The 14,018-nt window shown below is 49.7% G+C and overlaps 1 protein-coding gene across 1 annotated transcript in view; it reads right to left on the bottom strand.

Moving 5' to 3' along the window:
- LOC137658736 (TAF5-like RNA polymerase II p300/CBP-associated factor-associated factor 65 kDa subunit 5L) overlaps positions 1–14,018 on the bottom strand; it is a 115,712-nt gene that overhangs the window by 19,710 nt on the left and 81,984 nt on the right. The window lies entirely within an intron of this gene.

Raw genomic sequence — 14,018 nt, 5'->3', positions numbered from 1 at the left:
ATGATCATGTAATCCTAACAGTTTTTTCTTTTTCAAATAAATATTTTTTGCTTGTTTTTATGAAGACAGCATTTCATTCCAGTTCCTTATACCAATGTGTCCCCTTCTCAGCCACTGTTTTATTTCTTAGTAGCAGTTGTTTCTTTTAAATCTTTCTAATAAGTTATTTATCATAATTTTTTTCTCCCACACTGTGTCCTGTTATCAGTACAAACAATTTGTCCCTTTCACCTAATGTTCTTATATTGTACTTCTATCCAGCTAGCCCAATGAAAGGGAAGTTAAGAAGGAAGTAAGATTCTAGCTGGGTCCCCTTGCCCAGTATAAATCAAGGGGTGGTGCCCAGTGCTCCGTTCTCTTGACCTGTTATCTAGATTTTTGGGTATTCCACTGTAGTGAACGTTGGGTTGTGGTCGGCATTCCAACACTAGGCAGTTTGGGTGCTACCTCTGGCCACAGTCCGCAAACCACTACAACTTCCATTGGCTGCCTTGCTCAGAGGATGAGGGAAGTACTTCAGATGAATAGCTACCTGCAGCTAGTGTCCCGTAACACAACATAATGGCACAAATCCTGTACCCCAAGAGATGAGAAGAAGAACGGAAGAATTGCCTGTCATTCTTGTCTTTCACTCTAGGTTATGTTGTAACTGCAAAGATGAGATGCTGCATGGCCTGTGGTAGAGCTGGCTTTGCTATTCAAGGGCCTGTGTGCATATTCTTGGGGATAGTAGGCAGTGAAGGTCATCTGGCATTTACAGACTCCGACCTCCATGACCTGTGCCACCGATAGATTCTTCCTGAATGCTAAGGTAGAACCGATACTTCTGACTTTGTAAGCCAGCGTCCTCAAAAGTTCACTTTCTTGCACTTCATCTTGGAGTATGAGAGCCCAATGATTTCACAAAGTCAGAAGGAATTCCTGGAGATTAGTTTCTTTACCTTCCCAGAGCTTACAAACAGCCTCTGGTGCTCAGATCTGAACTGCTGAGTTCTGAGATAGCATCACAACACCCTCACAATGTAGAGGAAGGTTGTCTCCATTGCTAGTTAGTTTTTAAGAGAGGAGATGGAGATGATCTCAAACCTGGAATCCTGGATTGCTGGAACAAATGAAAAAGAGACTTCCTTTTCAGCATCAGCATGACCAACAGCTTAAGAAATGCTGTTCAACTCGCCGGCTCTCTTCATCGAGGCCAAGGCAATCAAGAATACAGTCTTTAGAGGCAAATCACGGTCTGAAGCCTCCTACATAGGATTGTAAGGAGGTCTCTTAAACAATCTAAAAACTTCCATGTACAGTAGTTCCATTCAGGAGGTCAAAGTTCCTTCAGAGGATAAAACTGTTTGAAGCTCCTTATGAGCATGGATAATTCCCACAGTGAGGAAATGTGCAAAACCTTCAGTCTGAGAACCTGGCTCAGACCCGAGTGATAGCCCTGCAGTGACTGAGAGGTGCTTCTCCTGGCAAAGAATGAATGATTGGTAATTATCTGGCAACATAATATTAAAGGTCACTGATGCTAATTGAAGTATGATTAATAAAGAATTAATAACTTAGATAAAAAAATAGAATAAATAAATAAGAATGAAACCATTAAAATTCCATATATCATTAAAAAACAAGTAGAAAGGACAGCTTCCAATACAAACTTAAAATGCCACTGGTATCATACAAAACTTATTCTCCAAGAAAATTGGTGAGGATGTACCAGCTATCCTCATTATGAGCTTCAGAAGAACCATTCTCTGATATCCACATTCAATCAGTAAATGCCTAACAGTCAGGGGAACTCAGCAATTATCACACAATGGTTGGCACCTCCCAGTCATCGAGAACTCGTGTATTAAACGTGTGCCCAATTCTAAGGCGACAAAGCAGTTTCCTACCTTCTAGGCATATTACCACATTTCCATGGAGGTATAGCATTTTCAATATCCTTTACTTTATTCTGATCAACAGAATTCCAATAATGTTGCCAAATATCACTAAGAGATTTTTTTTGAGGCAAAAAGTCATTACATGGAAGATAACTTCCAAGAAATAATTTGTCTACTGCCACTTCATTTCCTGGCACAACCACAAGAGCTGGAATCCAGCAAGGCTCAACTTTCTTGCCAGTAATGTAACACATATACAGCCACTCTAAAAATTTTAAAACTAAAGGATTGATTGGATTAAAAACTCAATTCCTGCAATACACTTTTTGCATCACTAAAAATGGTAAAATTACCCTCGTTCATTACTGCTATTTTTTTCATAGCAGTCAGGATACTATACAGCACTGCTGTAAAGATAGATGAGCTAAAGGGAATTCACATTTAAAATTAAAACAAGAATTGTACACCACAGATCCAACACCAGCACTGGATTTGGAGCTGTCGGTAAATATAAATCCTCTATCACTGTTTTGTTGTGTTCTAAAAAGGTAGATCACTTTTCATCCTTTACCCTCCTACCTTTAGAGCCAGCAAAATTATCACAGAGGGAGATCTCTGAAAGTTTTCAGGGAGGAGTGACTGATAGCCTAAAAGGTAGTACCCCCTCCTCCTGGAAAAATTCAAGCTATTTAAGAGTGGTTTCATTCTAAATCCATAAGTCTTTGGGGATGCAGAGTGACCCTCATAGTATAGAAAGAAATACTCTTTAATAGCAGTTTGAAAGGACAGTGAATTAGGAAGCCTCTGTAACCTATACTAATATCTAATCACAGTAGACTGATGATATACAGTACAGTAAGTTCAGGCCACTCACCAGCATCAACTAAAAGAATAGGGATGGGGGATGACCTAAAAGCACCAGTAGCTAATCTGATGCCAGCATGACTGGAATCTGAAATCTTCAACTTGGTAAGGAAGCTGAAGACTATATTTCACATCCATATAAAACTTTAGATAAAATACTGTATATCTTAAAACTTTGTATTTTTCCTAGCTATAAAAACCTGAGTCATCTAAATTGGTTATTTCTAGTTCAATAATAAAGGAAAAAGTTTGGTTGCATCATGATTGGTTACCTAGCAACCCCACTGCTGGGCAGTGTTATATTTGGTTGCCAGTAGGCTTCACTTTATTCTGATCAAAGACTTGTGGGGTGGTTGAGGTGGAACCTTTGGTTAAATGACTCAGGTTTGCATAGCTAGGAAAAAAAAATGTTTTTAAAATTCGTAGTTTATTCCTATGTAAATACAAACTTCTGAATCATTTAAATAGAAGTCTTCCTTAAGTCTCTGTGAAGAGGTGTTCATTCTCGCTAAAACATTTACAAGTACTGTGCATGTACGCATGAGCAAAAGTCAAAAGTGGATATGTAAAGACAGTCCAACCAGCTTGTACAGTGTGAGTGTTGTAGTGTCCAATTCTTTAAGTCCAGTTTAAGACAAAGATAAAGCCATATGAAAATCAAGCATCAAACAATTTTTATGTAACAAATATAATCATTTATAAATGAGAACATGTTATTCTTATCTGCATAAGTGTGTAATCCAAGCAAGTACTCCAAATACATCTTGTGAGTACAATCAGAATTGATCAAAATTTCATACCCTTATATTGTTGAGAATAACCGATGCCTATATAAAGAATTAGGAGTCTCATAAGAGCTTAAGCTAGACTATTTGTTGAGCTACAACAATAGGGCTTAAAGAAAAAGTGATTAAAGATCTGTGAGAACAATCTTTCAGGTAGTGACCCATGAAAGTGTTTGGTCTTTTCCAGACAACAACACTGAGAACTTAGGCTACTGAGTGGCTCTTGCAGATTGCCAGGGTTGCAGCAAGACCAAGGACATCATGTGCTTTAGGGGGATCACTGACGATTTTTCCCCTGAGGATTTATATGCTCTCGTAATTGTTTCTCTTAGCCAAAAGGAAACTGAATTTTTAAATACCTTTTTCTTGGAATGGCCTGTGCTCACGATAAAGTTTGGAATCTTGGGTCTTAAGATAGGCTGTTCTTTTCAGAACAGAGCTACGACAAAGAGAAAGGCATCCTTTAGGGTAGTTCCCTACCTAAAGCTTTCTGCATGGGTTCAAAGGGGGTTCTTTTCAAGGACCTAAGAACCTTTATCACATCCCAGGAAGGGAGCTTGAGTTCCAAAGGGTCGTGTGTGTTCAAAGTTTTAATGAGAGCAAAAATTTCCCATGAAGAAGAGAGATCAAGTCCTTTTCTGTTTGAAAACCTGGCTCAAAGTTGAGCGGTAGCCCTTCACCGCAGTGACAAAGTGATTTCTTATCCCTAAGGAACACTAAAAAGTAGGTAATCAGGGGAACAGTGGCCTTGAGTGGAGCAATATTCCCCCTACAACACCAACCACAGAATATTTTCCAATTGTTTTGATGGACTGCTGCAGACGACTTTCAGAGGTATCCGGAAAGTTGTTTAGCAGTATGTCTCCGAAACTCTCTCTTTCGGAGGAGATGCTGGATAGTCTCCAATCATATGGTTGACGTAGTAGGTTTGGCCATTCTGGGAGTTCTCTTGGGATTTCCGTGAGAACTGCCAGCAGGTACGGATACTACTCTGCTGTTGGCCACTTTAGGGTTACTGAACTAGCATTACTCTGACTTCTCGGGATGTTTGGACTCTGTTCAGGAGCTGACCAACCAAACAGAACGGCAGAAAGGCGTACAAGTCTAGTCCATGCTTCAGGTGCTGGAAGGCATTTTCCTTTGCTGCCGCTGGGTCTGGAACTTGAGAGCAATATACCGTGAGTTTGGTGTCTAGGTAAGTGGTGAACTGGTCTAGTAACAGGGAACCCCAAAAAGTCATAAGACTCTTTGTTACTAAGAAAAGTAAAGACCATCCGGAACAAGTCGTCATCCCTGGTCACTCAGATGGTCTGCAATGACATTCCATTTCCTGGGGATAAACCTCGCAGAGAGGGACACTGCATTGTCTCGTACCCAATGATGGATCTCCACTGCTAGTTGGCATAGAAAGAGGGAGACTGTCCCACCGTTTGGAGATGTAGGTCACTACCGTGTAGTTGGCATTCAGTCACTGAGAAGTGGAGTGTTTCTTGCGGATCACCAGAGTTGCAGCACGACCACGGACAGCATTCGCTCTTGGGAGGAGGTCCATGCCGAAGATTCCCCTGAGGATTTATATGCTCTCATATTTGTTTCTAGGTAGTTGAAGTGAAAAAGGCTTTGTTTTCCTGAGACCACAGACCTGAAAACTGCTCTCTTCCTATGTGAGTGCACTAGGACCTGGCGTGAAGCATCCTAGTATAGAAGGTACTTTGGGAGAGAGACCCGAATGGATGTTCCTACTAACAAGTTCTCCTATCCCAACCACCATTGGAGATTTGTCACTACCTCCTCCATGGCCAGCTCTGTAAGTCGAGTTTGACGCATTGGGCTGGTTAATCTCCTCCTTTTAATAATAATAATGTCACTAACCCCTGGGGCACTGACAGCAGGGTTGCAGGGAGGTCAGATGTTTTTGACCACTGGCTCTTCAGAGCTCACTGCGCTGAGCGAAGATACATTGGGAGGATGACCACTCCCTGCACTCCTCACAAGGTAACTCCTGTGTGTAGTTCTGTCCTCTGCACGCAGGGTAAAGGGCCAATATGTAGGTGCCGCAGCGGCGACACTCTAAACCAGGACAAATCTGCATAAGGAATTTAACAGTGAACACTCTGAAAGAGAAAAAGAATGAAAGTTTTCAGCCAGTATATATTCATAGGAACAAAAATGACAAATTCGGGGATAATTTGTATTTTTCCTAACCATACAAGCCTTAGCTATTTACATAGGGTTTACTTTCGGCGTAGCTGAAAATGACGAGCCATAGATTTTAATGAGGGATAACTACCCCCCTCCCCCCCCCGCTAGTTAGCAAGGGGGTAGGGGAAGGGATAGCTTGCTACCCCTCCCCCCCCACACACTGGTGAATTGTCTCACTTCACTTAGAGGTAGGACTTGTCTTGGGGGACAGGGCTGGCAGGCAAATATGTGTATATAGCTAAGGTTTGTATGGTTAGGAAAAATACAAATTATCTCCGAATTTGTCATTTGTTCCGTAACCGAAATACAAACCACGCTATTTACATAGGGTGACTTACCCCTTAGGAAGGGTGGAAAGTCCCCAGCCTTACTGGCTTTGGCTTTACCCGGGGACTCAGAATCCGAGTGAGCAGCACTCGAGAAAAAGAGTCCCTGCACCTCACAAGTTCCTTGCTCTGCAAGGAACGTGTGGCCCACATAAGCTTGTGTGTGGAGGAATAGAGTGTGACTCGTCCTAGGAAGTTGACCTGGAGTCCTTTAGATAGAATTCTAGGCTAGGACGTTCCCAATACCACCTCGTCAAGGTATGGGGGACGCGACAGTATTAACTTAATACTAGGAACACAAGGGAGCATGGTTTACCTGCAGAGGTTGAGGTCAGCTATGCAGAGACCAGGATGCTGCTTTCCCCAAGAGAGGGGAGGATGAAGAAAAAAGTAAGGGCCAGACATACTCTTTCATTCACGGCGACTGAGACCGGGTAACAATGCCCTCAATCTTCTGCTACCTGTCCAATAAGGAGCCTCAGGTTAGACCAGCTGTTGTGCAGCCACCACGGGGCTGATAGAAAAAGTATTGAGGCTCCTGTGGGTCACGTCCTGCAGGTAGTGGGCTGTGAAGGTCGTTTGACGCTTCCAGACCCCAGCTTGTAGCACCTGCGTCAAAGAGAAGTTTCTCTTAAAGGCCAGGGACATAGCGATGCCCCTGACATCGTGTGCTCTAGGGCGACGTGACGGAGGCGGGTCAGGATTCAAGGCATGATGGATAACCCTTCGAATCCAGGCCGAGATGGTGTTCTTGGTGACCCTCCTCTTAGTCCTTCCCGTGCTTACGAACAACGCTTGCACGCGGGGACGAACTGCAGCTGTTCTCTTCAAGTAACGCCTCAGACTCCTCACTGGGCATAATAGCAGATGGTCTGGGTCACTTGTTATGGAACGGAGACTCGTGACCCTGAAGGAGTCGAACCGTGGGTCCGGCACTCCAGGGTTCTGAATCTTGGCAAGAAACTCAAGGACGAACCTGAACGTTACCTTCCCCCATCCCCTTGAATGGGCGATGTCGTATGAGAGACCATGAAGTTCACTAACTCGTTTGGCAGAGGCCAACGCGAGTAGGAAAGCCGTCTTCCAAGTCAGGTGGCGATCAGAGGCCTGGCGTAATGGTTCGAAGGGGGGTCTCTTCAGAGCCCTGAGGACCCGAACCACGTTCCATGGAGGAGGTCTCACTTCCGACTGAGGGGAGGTAAGCTCATAGCTACGTATGAGTAAAGAGAGTTCTAGCGATGAAGAAATGTCCACTCCTTTCAGCCTAAAGGCCAGGCTTAAGGCTGAGCGATAGCCTTTCACCGCCGAGACCGAAAGGCGCATTTCCTCCCGCAAATACACGAGGAACTCCGCTATTGCTGTAATAGTGGCATCAAGTGGAGAGATACCCCTCCCACTACACCAACCACATAAGACTCTCCACTTCGCCTGGTAGACTCCCGCGGAGGACTTCCGCAGGTGTCGAGACATTCTTTCCGCAACTTGCTGCGAAAAGCCTCTCTCCGTGAGGAGACGCTGGATAGTCTCCAGGCGTGAAGCCGAAGCGAGGCTACGGCTTTGTGGAAGATGTTGCAATGTGGTTGTCTGAGTAGCTCGTGTCGTGGGGGAAGTTCTCTCGGAGATTCCGTTAGGAGTTGCAGAAGGTCCGGGAACCATTCCGCGTGATGCCATAGCGGAGCTATTAAGGTCATAGACAGGTTGACCGATAGTCTGGTCCTGTTGAGCACCCTTCTCATCAGACAAAACGGTGGGAAGGCGTACACGTCGATGTTGTCCCACAGTTGTTGGAAGGCATCTTGCCAGAGAGCCTTGGGGTCCGGGACTGGGGAGCAGTACAGAGGCAGCTTGAAATTCAAGGCCGTCGCGAACATGTCCACTGTCGGGGAACTCCACTAAGTCAGGACTTTATTGGCTATCTGAGGATCCAAAGACCACTCGGTACTCACTATCTGTGAAGCTCTGCTCAGACTGTCGGCGAGCATATTCCTCTTGCCAGGAATGAAGCGAGCTGATAGTGTTATCGAGTGGACTTCGGACCACCTCAGAATCTCTACTGCAAGATTCGATAGCTGTTGTGAAAAGGTACCTCCCTGCTTGTTGATATAAGCCACTACCGTGGTGTTATCGCTCATCACCACCACGGAGTGGCCCGCCAGGGTCCGTTGGAACTGTTGAAGGGCCAGATACACGGCCTTCATCTCTAGCAGGTTGATGTGTAGGTACTTTTCTGATTCTGACCAAAGGCCTGAGACCCTCTGGTTCAGAATGTGCGCCCCCCACCCTTCTTTTGACGCATCCGAAAACAGTGTCAATTCCGGGGGGAGGACGAGAAGATCCACTCCCTTTCGTAGGTTTTCGTCGATCAGCCATCACCGCAGGTCCGCCTGTTCCGTGGGTCCTATAGGGACCAGAGAGTCCGGGGAATCGGTGCCCTGATTCCGCCGGGACTTGAGCCGCCATTGCAGGGATCTCATCCTGAGACGGCCGTTCGGGACCAGACGGGCCAGGGAGGCTAGGTGACCTAAAAGACATAACCATGATTGGGCTGGAAGCTCTTCTCGCCTGAGGAAGGGCTCTGCAAGCCTCCTCAGCCTTGCTATCCTGTCGTCTGATGGAAAGGCTTTGTGGAGATTGGTGTATAATAACATGCCTAGATATACCAGTCATTGGGTCGGCTGCAGAGAGGACTTCTCGAGATTTACCATGATCCCCAGATCTTGGCAAAGTCCCAGAAGCCTGTCTCGGTGTCGAAGAAGGGTCGACTTTGAGTCTGCCAGGATCTGCCAGTCGTCCAGATATCAGAGGAGACGGATGCCGTTCCTGTGCGCCCACGACGAAATCAGGGTGAACGCTCTGGTGAACACCTGAGGTGCTGTGGAGAGACCGGAGCACAGTACCTTGAACTGATAGGTCTTGCTGTCTAGGCTGAATCTCAAGTACTTCCTGGAAGACGGATGGATAGGGATCTGGAAGTACGGGTCCTTCAGATCCAGTGTGCACATGAAGTCTTTTGGTCTCACTGCAAGTCTGACCGTGTCCGCTGTCTCCATGCTGAACGAAGTTTGTTTGACAAACTTGTTCAGAGCTGAAAGATCGATGACGGGTCTCCAGCCTCCAGACGCCTTCTTTACAAGAAAGAGTCGACTGAAGAAGCCTGGGGAGCCGTCGACGACCTCTTGGAGAGCATCCTTCTTGAGCATGGTCTCGACTTCTGCCCGAAGGGCTAGCCCCTTTGCCAATCCCATGGCATAAGAGCTCAACGACACTGGATTCGCTGTCAGGGGAGGTTGAGATGTTGTGAATGGGACGCGATATCCTTGGCCGATCACAGAGACCGTCCAGGAATCGGCCCCATGTTGCTGCCACCTGTGCACGCAACTTTGTAGGCATCCCCCCGCAGGTGGACACGCAGGGAGACTGCCAATCCTAGCGTTTACGGCCACGGCCGCTCCCTCTAGGATTCCTGCCTCCCCTGGAGGACTTTCCACCCCTCTTGTCCTTGACAGGAAAGGGCTGGGGCTTAGACACCTTCGTCTTAGCTGCCGGAGCCTGCTTCGGTGTCCTGCGAGGCTGCTGTTGATGCTGTTGTGGAGCTGGAGGCTTGCAGGGCCGAGATGTGAGGGCCCTTTGGAGGAGCGAAACATGATTCGACTTCCTCCACCTCTCAGCTGTGCGTTCTACATCCTTGGGCTCAAACAAGCTTCCTCCAAGGATGGAGGAGTGTCTGAGCCTGCAGACATCCACGGCGGGGACCTTCGGATGAAACTTCTCGGTCATCGCATCGCGTCGCTTTAAGATCGAGTTGGCCCACAGGTTGGTAACCTGGTGGGCCAGGAACTCGATGGAGCGAGTGCCTGAGAGGAGGAAGGTCTCCAGGGCCTTCCTATTGCTCTCCTTAGACAAGTCCTCGGAGCGCAATAGGATGCCCAGAGAACCCAGCCAGACGTCCAGCCACGAAGTGGCCTGCATGGCACACTTCGCGACCTTCTCCTGGCTAAGGATCTCCGAAGCCGAGAATGTCACCTGCCGGGAGGAGAGCTTCTCAAGAGGAGTTCCCCTTGTGAGCTCTTCCACCGAGTTGTGGAGGGGAAGAGCTACACTGGACTCCCCCATGATCTCAAAATACCTCCTCTGCTGTAAACGAGGAGTTTGTTCCCGGCAGAAGAACGGCTGGAGGAGTCGAGTTCCGAGAGCTGGGCTTCGACCTTGTCTCTGGCACTCTTCAACCCCTGGGACCAAGGCAAAGCTGCACTGGCCCTTGGGGGTTTCTGGGTTCACAGACTTGGTCTAGAACCGTATCCTTGCCTTTGCGAGGGGCGATCTCCGGGTCCTTGAACCTGTTGAGTTGCCTCATCAGATTCAAGACCTGCCAGAAGGCATGCTTAGACTCATGCTGCTCTCCTCCATGTAGACTGGCAGCTATGTCTCCCGTCCCCAGAGGCTCTTCTTGGGGAAACACGTGGACGTTCTCCCGGGGTCTGGTTGGCTCTGGACGGATCCGTGAAGACGACTTAGGAATCGTCTTTGAGTCCTTGGGTTCCCTCCTGGGCGGGATACAGGACTCCAGCAAAGAGCTCTGAAAGGTACCTTTCACGCGAGACATTTCTCTTCCTGGAGGTGGGGTTCCCCCCATTGGTGCCGTGGGAGAGGCCCTCATCTCGCTGGACTCTCCTGAGGACGGAAAGGCTTCGTCCACAGGAGAAGGAGAAAACGACCACGAAGGGGATGGAGCCTTCCCAACGGACCTCTTAGGAGCCAACTTCTCCCAGGGAGAAGTCACCAGGAAGTCCACTCCTCTCCTTCTCTTCAGCGGGGGCGAGTCTGTCTTTGGTCTGAGTCCCAGATCAGCGAGGGCCGGCTTCACAGCCTGCACCACCGCTTTCATCAGGTGACCAAACCAAGACTGACGGATGACGGACGCAGTGTCAGTAATCCCCGCTGGAGGGAAGGGGATCTCCTGATCCTTCAGAGTGGACGCAACGGGGCCTACCTGAAAAGAAGAAAGGGAAGAATGTTGCCTGGACCTCTCCGGTGACTCTTCCTGGTCCTGGGTGAGAGCCCTGCGCTTGCGCAGTGGCGATCCTGATGGCGATCTGGAAGTACGCGTCCCTGTCGTAGGCACGAGCTGCGGGGGTCGCAATGGTGCTGGCGCGATGGAGTATTCAGAGGGTCGCGCGCGGCCGGCTGCTGGAGCGTGGGCGCGCAGTCGCGCGGAGATAAATGCGAGCGGGCGCAAGGGCGCGCTGGTGAGGGGGCGCGTTGGCGCGCAGGTGAAGGGGCGCGCGCAGGCAACTGAGCGTGCGAGGGTAGAGGAGAGCGCTGTCGGTCAGGAGAACGATGAAGTGCAGGAGATCGACGGCGCACTGGAGATCGATGGGGCGTGGGCGAGCGATGGCGAGCGATGGCGAGTGGGCGAGCGATGGCGCGTTGGCGAACGCTGGCGCGTCGGAGAGCGATGGCGCATTGGCACGTGATGGCGCGTTGGCGAACGATGGCACGTAGTGCGTGCAGGTGATCGACCGCGTATGCGCGTCGGAGACCTGTGACAATCCGAGTCATGAGCGCGAGCGCTTGCGCACAGGCGAAGGATCGCGCGGGCGCTCAGGAGATCGTTGGCGTGCAGTCAGCTGGGGAGCAGGATCAGATGGCGAGGAAAAGCGCAAGGGCGAACGCTCGCGGTTGGGCTCAGAAGAAGACTCGTGGGCGCGCGAGCGTGCAGGTACTCTTGAAGTGTGCACCGGAGTGCGTGCACGCTGTTGCGCAGGCGAAGATGGGCGCACAGGACCGCGAGGGCGAGGCGAAGGAGTAAGGTCCTTGCCTGCGTCCAGATCCGAAGATCTAGGGCGCGTGGGAGAGCGTTGGCGCGCATCAGGAACAAGGTGCGCAGGTGCGCGCTGACGAGCAGGAGATCTTGGGCGCTCAGGAGACCGATGGCGCGCCAGGAACAGAAGGGCACTGATGGCTAGCAAGGGAGCGCTGGCGAACAGGGGAGCGCTGGCGAGCAGGAGAGAGCTGGCGAGCAGGCGAGGGCTGGCGAACAGGAGAGCGTTGACGAGCAGGAGAGCGCTGGCGAGGCGAGTCTGAAGGCTGCAGCTCAGGAGAGCGCATGTGCGCTACTGCGCGCAAACGCGCAGCTGAGCACGCAGGGTAAACCTGACGCGCAAGGGATTTACCCACACCGTGGGAGACATCCCTTTGCCCCGAAGGGACTGGTGCCCGTCGGGTGACAGGGTGAGAAGGCGCCTGCTGCGCATCTGCATCCAGGGGCGAAGGTAGGCCGGAAGGACTGGAAGGTCTGGCAGGCGTAGGAGATCGTGAGCGATCTGCGGAGAGGTCCAAGGACGTGGCTACTACGGTCTGCTCCCGACGAGAAGAATCCTCTGCAGGGGAAGGCGGCGGTGAAGACGACCCAAAGAGGCACCTCTTAACTCCCTCGTAGGGAGAAGGAAGGCCCCTACGGCGAAGAGGAGGACGAGCCTTACGGCGACGGCGACCTCGAGGAAGGGCATCCACATCGTCGGTCCTCCGAAGAGGAGTCTCTGTCAGTGCGCTCCCCCGAGGAGGAGACGCACCCGCAGGAGAGACCGTGGGACTCAACTTCCCCCTCGAAGGATGTTCGGAAGGGAAGGCTGAGCCTTCAGCAACGTCCGCAACAGCAGCAGAGGTTTGACCAGACCCGTCAGAAGCCTCTGCCACAACCATGTCGACAATAGACAGAGGGTCTACCTCTGCTATTACCGGCGATTGCTTGACAGCAGCCCCCAACTGGATCAGGTCAAACAGGGCTTCCTTGGTGGGCAAGCCCTTAAGCCCCAAGGAAGCCCAAAGCTGAAAGAGATCATCATTAGACACAGCATGGTTATCATCGTAATGAGAATCAAAATCCTCCCCCGGAGGAGGAGGGGGAGCTGCCCCGCTATGGGAGGCAACGCCCTCTCCCGCACCCCGAGGTCGGGAAACAGAACAATGGCCTACGCTACCACTCGATGGCCTCTCACGAGAGACCGACCGAGTGGGAGCTTCGGAGGAGGTTCGAGCGGCGGAAGAAGAGTCCTTGGAGCCTTCCTTCTTCAAGGCAGCCCTTGAAGGAGAAAGGTCTCCTTTGGACTTCTTCTTACGCCGCCTGGCAAACCTCTCCCACTGGGAGGTAGACCACTCCCTGCACTCACTACAAGTTAAGTCTCTAGCACACCGTTGACCTCGACACTGCGGGCAAAGGGTGTGGGGATCCGTCTCGACCGCCGACATGAAAGTTCCACAGGGGCGGCCGGAGAGTCCAGGGCACTTGCGCATAATTGCGATGAAGGTAGAGGCCAACTTCCAAACACACAAAGCTGAAGAAAAAAAAAAACAGATTAAGGCTGTCAAAAGCGAGGACGAAAGACAGACACGTCTGCTCATCGTCCGAGCCAAAAGAGAAGTGAGACAATTCACTGGTGTGTGGGGGGGAGGGGTAGCAAGCTACCCCTTCCCCTACCCCCTTGCTAACTAGCGCGGGGGTAGTTAACCCTCGTTAAAATCTAATGGCTCGTCATTTTCAGCTAGGCCGAAAGTAAACCCTATGTAAATGGCGTGGTTTGTATTTCGGTTACGGAACAAATAAAGTTTAAAGGGAGAGAACGACAGACATCCATTCTCCACCGAGCCAAAATAAAAAGTGATGTCATTTCACTGGTGATTGTGCGAGCGGGGTGGCTGGTCTACCCCCATGTTAATTAGTGGCGGGTGATTATACTGTACTTGTTAAAAGGTCTTTTGGCTATGTTTCAATGTTCGCCGAAATAATATCCACTGTAAAGAGCGAAAGGTTTGCATTAGTGCTGAAACATACAATTATTTCAATCATCTGGCTATGGGAATAGCACCAACGTCTACGTTTCCATTCATTTCCAGTCATGTGCTCTAGTGAATCGTATTAGGTTTCAAGTAATCAATATGTATATTCAGTACGAATCAAAAAT

This window comes from Palaemon carinicauda, chromosome 19, assembly GCF_036898095.1.
Source record: "Palaemon carinicauda isolate YSFRI2023 chromosome 19, ASM3689809v2, whole genome shotgun sequence".
NCBI classification, from domain to species: domain Eukaryota; kingdom Metazoa; phylum Arthropoda; class Malacostraca; order Decapoda; family Palaemonidae; genus Palaemon; species Palaemon carinicauda.
The sequence above is the reverse complement of the archived record's forward strand: the minus strand, read 5'-3'. Positions and strand labels throughout refer to the sequence as shown.